Raw genomic sequence first — 10,549 nt, forward strand, 5'->3', positions numbered from 1 at the left:
GACACATTTTTGGGAGATCATGTTGATTTGGGGGGATCACTTTGGAACATCTTGTTCCCCACCCCCAAATCTGGCTGCCACATAAACTCCAAGCTCTGAGAAAACAGGCTCTGTGGACCTGACTTCAAAGCTTGGCGACATGGCCTCCTTGCAGAAGTACTGGAAGCAACAATGGACTTGAACCAGGACTGGGTAGGGCTGCCCAGCGGGCGCCCCTTAACCTGGCAACTATTGTGTTCAAAGTCATTGATGTACCTACAGGTGAACAATGCATTTGGCAACCCAATGAGGTCTTCTTTCAAAACAAAGTTACTCTTGCCAGCAGGGCTAAGTGGAGGGCCCTAGTATAAAAGCCTGCCTCTTTCTTTCTTTTTTCTTTCTTTCTTTCTTTCTTTCTTTCTTTCTTTCTTTCTTTCTTTCTTTCTTTCTTTCTTTCTTCTTTCTTCTTTCTTTCTTCTTCTCTTTCTTTCTTTCTTTCTTTCTTTCTTTCTTTCTTTCTTTCTTTCTTTCCTTTCTTTTCAAAAAGAATTACACTAAATGGCACTAATAAAAAATGTCTTTTGTTCTTTTTTTTTTTTAAATAGATGTAGTATCACCACATCAAAGGAAAAAAATTCATAAAGAAAGTCTTATTGGGGTTCTCAGCCCCCTTACCAGTTACAGCGATCTGTTGAGTGCCTCTACTTCTAGTCTTTCTGTTTTCTTTTTTATTTCACCTGATAGTGATGAGCATGTGAGAGTTTTGCCTTTCTGTTGCTTGTTTTACTTAGCATTATAGGAGCAGAAAGCTGCTATATCATCTTTTATTGTTTTAATGGGTGTAAAGCATTCCCTCAAAGTAACAATATCAAATTTAAACACTTTTCTTGTTTTGGAGAATGATGTGCTATTATAAATAAGATTGTAATGAATATCCGGGAACTATGGCATGTTTGCTTGGTCAGAATTTATGGCTTTTTTGTTTTGTTCTGCATTTCATAATGTCACCAGTTTTTTTCCTTCTTTCCCTCACTCCCTCCTTCCCTTCCTTCCTTCTTCCTTCCTTCCCATTTCTTTTCTTTTCCTCAGAATGGAAATTCTAAATTCATTGACTTTAGACATGTATGAGACTGTAGTTTTAAGTTAGAATTTTTTTTTTAAAGATTTTATTTATTTATTCATGATAGTCACAGAGAGAGAGAGAGAGAGAGAGAGAGGCAGAGACACAGGCAGAGGGAGAAGCGGGCTCCATGCACCGGGAGCCCGACGTGGGATTCGATCCCGGGTCTCCAGGATCGCGCCCTGGGCCAAAGGCAGGCGCCAAACCGCTGCGCCACCCAGGGATCCCTTAAGTTAGAATTTTTTAAAAATTTTAATGTCAACATTTTGTTACAAAAATTTTCAAACATACAGAAAAGTTAAAAGAAATTTATCCATATCTGTATCCATATCCATATACTGATTCAGGATGACTTTTGAGCAGAAATATGATATTTTTCAAATATATTTGAAGATGATGAACATAAATTAACTAGTAGATAGAGAAATGTGTGTCGTTTTCCAGCTAGTGGTCCTTGGACATGATAACCATGGCAATATATCATAATATTTTACAGTCTTTGGTATTTTTCAAAATATCTTCAGGTCCATTTTCTTGCTGGATCATCAACATCCTTGAGGTATAGCCAAGGCAAGTGTTACCAGGTGTTATTTGTATATTGATACATGAGGAAACACATGATCAGAGAAGTTAGGGGGATTACCCAACATCACACAGCAGGAAAGGTGCCACTGCAATACCAATCCTGAGCTCTTAGTCCAACCACATTCCTATAGAAATGTTTCCCTCTAATTAATTAACAAGTTAGTTAATTACAGGTTTTCTGTGACCCTGTCAGCTCCTTAATTCTGGTTGCCTGTGACTTTGGATCTTTTTAGGTTATAAATGCAGGAGCATGTGCCCGCCGTAGTCTAGCCACCAGAAACACCAACATGAGGATTACCAACCAGCTATAAGCAGGTTCAAAAGCTCCACCTAATTCCAACACTTTTCTTTCTTTAAAAAAAAAATCATTTAAATTCAATTTGCCAACATACAGTGCAACACCCCATGTTACAGATCACCTCATCAGGTGACATCCTCAGTGCCCATCACCCAGTTCCAACACTTTTTCTAAAGACAGAATTTCTCCTTGTCTATAAAAGTAGAGCTAATTTGGACAATAATTAGACCCCAAAAGCAAGTGTATGCATATGTTGTGTTTCTCCCTTGAGAAAAGAATCCAGGAAGAATCTGGATAGTTTGGGAGTCCAGGGATTCGTTCTGGAAACATAACCACCAACACCATCCTTCCAAGTTTCATGCCAGAGACTAGCAAAGACCAACATCCTTGCCTGCACCTCAAATGTGGATTTTCAGCATTTATGGTGATTTCTCCAAAACACCTCAGTGCTCTGGGTTTCAATTTCCCACCTTGGGAACACAGGCTTTAACGTTTAAGAGCATGACCAGAGGGTGGACCTGACGCTCCCATCTGACATGGCAAAGTCCTTGTGGGAGCAGGAGGCATCTTCACAGGATCTCACAGACTGCTCCATCCTTGCTCGAGTACCACATTTCACCCACACAGAGAGCCCACTGCTGCCAGGGGCACCATTAATCTGCTTTATGGATGAAGAAGCTGAGCCTAGGAAAAACGAAGAGTGACCATCTCAGGGGAGATGGACTCATTTCAGAAGTGAACTAACTGGGCCAGAATCTACTCCTGCTCTGAAGCCCTTGACTCTTTTATGGGTCACAGGTCTCACGTTATGCACATGAGGGGAGGCTATGCCGGTGCAGTTTCCCCTCCTCCAGCCTGGTGCTGTTTTGGACTTCGGGGCTGCTCTCATTTTGTGCGGACAGAGCTATCCTGGTCACAGCATTCTTATGCTGGTGCAGAAAAACATACCAGAAGTCAGAGCCAGAGGTCCACCAGATATAGGAGCTCATAGAGTGGCTGCACTCTGAGCATGAGCTTTGCAAAATGGCTATTAACCAGTGTTTTTTTTTACAGAAAAATGCCCTCTGCTTTCTGCATATTTCATAGTAGCTAAACTTAGGGTGTATATGTGTGTTTCTTTTTAGCCTCCATAAGAGCATCTATTCAATGTAAAGTATAAAGAGCAAGTATTGGTAAACCATTGGGGAGACCTTTTTTAATGGGAACATCTGCTTGTACTTGCCCTTTGGAAAAATCAATGAATTTGATTTTTGGACAGTCAGTTCCTTAAGCCTGAAAAAATTCATTGGAACACTACGAGTGAACAAAGTCCACCCTCCAGCTCTCATCAATTTCTCTGAAGTTGGCCAGATGTTTCGCAATTTCCCCATAACAGGCCTTGGGAAGGTCTGTAGTGAGAACAGCACCCGGGAGCTTGCGTGAAGCAGCAGTGAGTGGCTGCAGATAGGATAGTTATTACAGGCAGATAATTTTTTAAGATGATAATATCTCTTACAGAAAGAAATGCAAATCCTATAACAAAAGCCACCAGGCTAGTGGAAATCCAGCAGCAGTGCCTTCATAATGTGGAATTTCATAACTTGTGACTTACTATCTTGTCCCAAACTAAATGATGGAGAAGCTTTCCAAATGGAATCAATTATGAAATCTATTGCCAAGTTGGCCTCCTTCTGGGGCTAGTGGGCTGAAAAGTGCCATCAGTCTGATGGGTTTGAGGAGACCCCAAGAAATGAACTGGAACACTAGAGACGGGAGAATTTTGTCCAAAGCAAGTGTCATGAAGGCCCGCAGAAATTCTAGCACCTCCCCAGAGAATCAGGTGCAATTTTACTCTTTGCAGAGAAGGATCCAGGAGCCCCGAGTGCTGGTCTATTTCTCTTTACACTGTGACTTGTTAGCCTCTTCCTTCAGCCAATGGCCTCAACTTTGTTTTCCCCACATTGTCATTTTTGTGGCCCAGACATGCCAACGAGACAACATCATTTTGAGGAGAATTTTATTTCATGGTTAGGATTACAAGCAAAGAACATAACAGCTTTCTGCTCACCAAGGAATCTCTGGCAGAGGGGAATAAAACCTGATAATCCGGGGAAGGGGGAAGGGCATTCACTTTTATTGCACTCCTCCTAAATCCAGGTACTTTACATAGTTTATCTCAGATAAGTTCATCCTAGGCAACAGCTCTATGAGGATTGTCATTCAACAAAGAGATTTAAGAGGGTTGAAAAAGTTACCCAAGACTTTAAGACCAGAGCTTAAAGGCAGGCAGACACAGGACCAAAGTCTAGAATCTTTTGATTTACAAAGCACCACCTTTGAATACAGACCTGTAACTCTTAGACCAACTCCTAAGGCCTGGAGACCAGCAGGTAAAGGAGGGATGGCAGTCACCTAGTGTCTTGGGTCTGGGAAGAGGTCCACATGGGAGCCCTGAAAGAACTGGAACCACCACTGAGGGGCTAGTCTTCCTACTCCAAAATGCAGCTCTTGCTTTGTGCAGTGAGAAATAACAATCTGAAGAGTGCATGACACAACCCTTGCCTTCAGTCCAGGGCTGTAGCTCCAAGTTCCCACCTGGAATGATCCAAGCCCTCACCTAGCTATCCAGGTAAGTCGGGCTGACTTGTCACCTTTAGCCTGCACCAGGGTGAATGGCCAGATGGCATTCAGGCTGATTCTGTGCCTCTGGCTGACAAATCTCCGCAGGTACAAGAGTCAACAGAAGCCTTGGGGACACCATATGTCCCTGACTCATCGTACTTGCTGGAATCACCATCATTCTATATGACATATGCTTTCCTGGGCCACAGTGGGGGTGGCTCAGAGGAAACTTGTCTTATAGTTGAGGGCAGAATGATTAAAAAGATAAAGATATATAGGGAGTGTCCATCTGTTAGTCATATCCTAAATGACATTTATTTTTTAAATGTGCTTTGTTTTACTAGACAATGTCAACTCCTATCCCTTCTTCCAGGGCCCAACACAACGCTGGCCTTCATAGGCACTCAGGGATGTGAACTGAATCAAAGGGTCGCATTCCTAATCGGTGTTCTTTGTTTATCAGTCTGCAACTTCACCCTGAGATGAAAATGAAATCAACCCTAGTTTAAAGATCTCCTGTTGACATGGGGAATTGCCACCCAAGAGGCTGCCCCTTTTATTCTACACACTACAGATTCAATCCATCAAGACATCCCATTAGTTCTACCTCAAAAGTTCAGGACTGTGCATTGAGAATCATGCTACTTTCCACCACTTGCGCTGTTACCAAAGTGACCCTCCACAACCTTGCTCCTGGATTATTGCAGGAACCTCCTCACTGGTATCATGCTGGCTCATCCACAGTCTATTTTCAATAAACCAGGAAGAGTCATCCTCTAAAAATGTAAAGTGGTTGAAACTACATGCCACTTTAACAATTGCCAGCAACATCCCCATCTCCCTGAGATTCAAGTAAAATTTCCTACATGCTCAGCCCCACTACCTCACTGAGACCACCTACTGCTCTCCCCTTGGTCATCTGCTCTTGCTCCACAGACCTCCAGTCCATCTGGAATGTTCTCCCAGCATGGCAGACATCCTTGACCCACTTCATGTCTTTGCTCCAATACGACCTGGTTACTGAAAACATCACATTTACTATAGTAATCCATTTGCCTGCACCTTCCTCCTTCCTTCTCTTGCTTCACTTCTTTTTTTTTTTTCCTGTAGTACTCATTAGCTTTGAGCATGCTCTAAAATTCTAAAATTCACTATTTCTTATTTTTATTGCTTACTCACTGCCTCTCCTCATGAGAAGATATAGTGGAAGAGAACTGAGTGCCAGGAGCAGTGTCTGGCATACAGAAGGTGGTTAGTAGCTTTTACCAACTAAATAAATCAATAAATGGGTACAATTGCTTTGAAATGGCTTGAATGTCACCTTAGGTTTCTAAGAACTGATTGCAAATGACATTCCTCAGAAACACAGTCTCTTATTAAAATCCTGGTTTAAATGGCCTTTTCATTGAACAAAGAAATATAAATATTTGATACTTACTGATAAGTACAGAGAGATTTATACAATCAGCCAAATTCTAAAAATATAATTAACCTTTAGAAAATAAAAAGAAACAGGTAAAATTAAGAATATTTTATTTGACCTGATATATACAAATATTATGTCAGTGGTTAATCAGCATAAACATGCATTTGAATGAGATATTTTACATTATTTTTTGCATATCAAATCATCAAAATCTAGTGTGTATTTTACATTCAGAGCACAACTCAATTTGGACCAGCACCTTTCAAGTGCTTAATAGCCACATGTGGGTCACAGCTACCATATTGAACATCACAGGTCTAAACAGTTCCCAATTAGGTAAAGGTCTTGTCTGGAAGATTGACTTTGTTTGCTTGCCTTTGTAATGAACGACTAATTGGAAATATACACTAAATTCTAGTGTTATACATGAGTTAGTTTTCAGAGCAGCCCACATAAATCCTGTTAATGACTCATACATCTGACTATTAGTTCTTAATCACATTTAACCACTGCTATCAATTTGATGTCTATCTATCACCAGAGTCCAGGCTTGTAGCAGGCTTGAGTCAGCAGAGTTGAGACTCCTTTAATATTTTTGCATAAGAACTCATCTGTCTAGGTCAGACACCCTGCTCCCCTGGCACCATAGTTTCAAAGTTGAGAAGCAATGTATGAGGAAAAGGGTTTTCCTTGATAACTCTTTACTCCTACCCATTTGTAAGTGTGCATGCTTCATTGATTAAGAACTATTGTTATTAACCTGGAAAATTTCCTGATAGCTTGGGTCAAACAATTGTACCTCTTTTCCATATTTACTCTTCATTGTCAAATTGTGAACGATATAGATGAACTAGGAGAGGTCATGTGTTATCATGGCTTTAAGAAGTTGATACATTGATTACCTGTTTTTGTTTTTTGGGTGTTTCTTTCCCCTCACCCAGGGAAGTGTTACTGAACTGGCCATGGTGCTAGGCATTTGGTTCTTTTAACGAGTCAATGGGTTAAAGGAATGTGAGGCCCAGATAGTTGTGACTCTTTTGCCTTATTTAATGAGGACTTACTATGTGTTAGGTCCCATAGTGCATTATTTTATTGACTCTCCCCAGACCCCAAGAGGGATGTTCCCATATTTTCCCCATTGTGCTGATGAGGTTTGTGAAGGGTAAAGAATTTAGTGAGATCTCTCTGATCCTGACTTCAATTCTCAAAATTTTTTGAAAATCATAGTGAATGGAAATATAGACAAATGATAACAATAATATTAAGTTGATCATTTTTGCTAACACTTTTATGTGCATTTTAAAAATCATTTTCTGAGATTCTGGCCAAATGGAGAACTAATGAACTGGAGATCAATTTTAAACCTGGTGAGCCACAGATGGAAGGCAGAAAGTTGTTGGTTCTCTTAGTGAATCAGGGAATAGCAACCTAGGGGCAGAGGGCCAGGTACCAAATGGAAGTTGGTTGGGGTTTCCCCATCATGTGTTTTCTTTCCCCATACTTCCTCAGGAAGGATCATTGCTTGCCCATCATCTTTTTTTTTTTTTTAAGATTTTATTTATTTATTTATTTATTTATTTATTTATTTATTTATTTATTTATTCATGATAGACACAGAGAGAGAAAGAGAGGCAGAGACACAGGCAGAGGGAGAAGCAGGCTCCATGCAGGGAGCCTGATGCAGGACTTGATCCCGGGGCTCCAGGATCACGCCCTGGACCAAAGGCAGGCACTAAACCACTGAGCCACCCAAGGATCCCCTGCCCCATCATCTTGATGGGGAACCAATCCCACCAGCCTGGGGTTGGTTAGCCCAGCACCAGCTGGTGCACGGAGTCCATTACAGAAGACAGCACACTGGCTGGTTCCCAAGCACACACCCTCTCCAGTTTATACCTAGGTCAAGTGCAAGACAATTTCAAAGGAAGCAACTATGGAAACAGCACTGGGTCCCAGGAAGTCTCCAGAGCACCTCAGTTCCCTGGCACGGGGTGGGTGACTCTGAGAGTGGTCTGGTTGACTATAAGCATCAAAGTCCACCACTCTGACATCATTCCTGACCTGTGTCCTCACCAGGAAGCAGGGTAAGTCTGGGCCTGCGCCTTGTTCCACCTTCAAGGGACAGCTGACCCACCAAGGCAGCTGGTGCTCCCTACTGCAGGTGGGCTCACAAGGAAAATAAAAAGATTTCTCAGGAGCATCCCTGATAACTAAGTGACCTCCACTGGATAACATATCACTGGTAGGCCAGAAGTTTAATAAATATCCTCAGAGATATCAGGAAGCACAAAACAGGAATACACAGACATAAACTTCAATTGTTGAAATAAAGAGCTCACTAGAGGGACTTAATAGCAGGATGGATATAGTAGAAGAACAAATTAGGGAGCAGAAGGTCATATTAAGAACCTCTGCAGACCTCAGGAAGTTAAAGAGATGACAAATACAGAAGAAAAGTTAAGAATATGGAGGATGGAAGTGTCTGTATTCATAAAACAGGAATACCCAAAAGAGACAAAATAAACAGGGGTGGAAATATATGTAACTTCAGATACCAAGGTCTCATAGGTAGACAATTTAGCAGGAGATGACAATATATCTTTAATATAAAAACTATCTGGAGGCACTTGGGTGGCTCAGTAAGTTAAATATCTGCCTTCGGCTCACGTCAAGATCTCAGGTTCCTGGGATTGAGCCCCACATTGGGCTCCCTGCTTAGTGGGGAGACTGTTTCTCCCTCTCCCTTTGCCCTCTCATGCTCTCTCTCTCAAATAAATAATAAATAAAATCTTTAAAAATAATAAAAATAGGGATCCCTGGGTGGCGCAGCGGTTTGGCGCCTGCCTTTGGCCCAGGGTGCGATCCTGGAGACCCGGGATCGAATCCCACATCGGGCTCCTGGTGCATGGAGCCTGCTTCTCCCTCTGCCTGTGTCTCTGCCTCTCTCTCGCTCTCTGTGACTATCATAAATAATAATAAAAAAATAATAATAATAATAAAAATAAAAACTATTTGATTAAAGAGACAAAAATTAGCAAACATTGGAAATGTGTGAAAAGCAGTTATAAGCATAATTTAATGCTGTTTTGTCCAACATGGTAGAAGAAAACCACATGTGGCTCTTCAGTATTTGAAAGGTGGGTAAGGCAAGTGAGGCACTGAATTTTTATTCAATTTTAAAATATTTCTTAAAATCTTTTTTTAATTGAAATATAATTGACATACAATGTTATATTAATTTAAGATGTCTAACATGTAGATTCAACCATTCTATACATTACTCAGGGCTCACCATGGTAAGTTTAGTCACCATTGTCACTATACACCATTATTAACAATATTATTGACTATATTCTTTATGCTGTACTTTCCATCTCTGTCCCTTATTTGTTTTATAACTGGAAGTTTGTACCTTTTAATCTCCTTTACCTATTTCTCCCAATTTCCCATCCATCTCCCCACTGGCAACCACCAGTTTGTTCTCTATATTTTAGTCTGTTTGTTTTTTGTTTATTTGTTCTTTTGTTTTCTTTTCAGATTCCACATATAAATGAAATCATATGATATTTGTCTTTCTCTGACTTATTTCACTTAACATAATACACTTTAGGTCCATCCATATTGTCTCAAATGGCAATATTTCATTCTTTTTTATGGATGATATCATTCCATTGTATACATATATCATATCTTTTTTATCCATTTTTCTATCAGTGGATGCTTGGGATGCTTCCATATCTTGGTTATTGTTAATAATGTTGCAATAAACACAGAGATCCATATATCTTTTTGAATAAGTGTTTTAATTTTCTTTGAGTATATACCCAGTAGTGGAATTATTGGATATGTCATTTCCATTTTTAATTTTTTGAGGAACCTCCATACTGTTTCCTACAGTGGCTGTACCAGTTTACGTTCCCACCAACACTGTACAAGGGTTCCTTTTTCTGTACATCCTCACCAATGCCTGTTGTTTCTTATCTTTTTTATACTAGCCATTTGGACAGATATAAAGCGATATCTCATTGTGGTTTTGATATGCATTTCCCTGATGATAAGTGATGTTGAGCATCTTTTTGTGACTCCTGGCCATCTGGATTACTTCTTTGGAAATTCAGCTCCTCTGTCCATTTTTTAAATCAGATTGTTTGTTTGTTTGTTTGGGGTATTGAGATATGTGAGTTCTTTTTGAGTTTTATTTTGGTGTAGTCCTGATAGTTTATTTTTGGTTTTGTTACCCTTGTCTTAGGAAACATATCCATAAATGTGTTGGGAAGGCCAATGTTCAAGAGATTACTACCTATGTTTTCTCTTAGAAGCTTTGTGATTTCAGGTCTCACATAATTTTAAGTAATTTAAATTAAGAACATTTGATTCAAGTATTACAAAACTTTTAAGTATGTTTGTTTGGAAAAACTTGGGTATGAGCCCACTCTTCCAATTATAAATTGAAACCTAAATATACATCAAGTGTATCTGATGTGAATTTATTTATTTATTTATTTATTTATTTATTTATTTATTTATATAAATTTACTCA

The sequence above is a fragment of the Canis lupus genome, chromosome 24, assembly GCF_011100685.1.
Source record: "Canis lupus familiaris isolate Mischka breed German Shepherd chromosome 24, alternate assembly UU_Cfam_GSD_1.0, whole genome shotgun sequence".
NCBI lineage: Eukaryota > Metazoa > Chordata > Mammalia > Carnivora > Canidae > Canis > Canis lupus.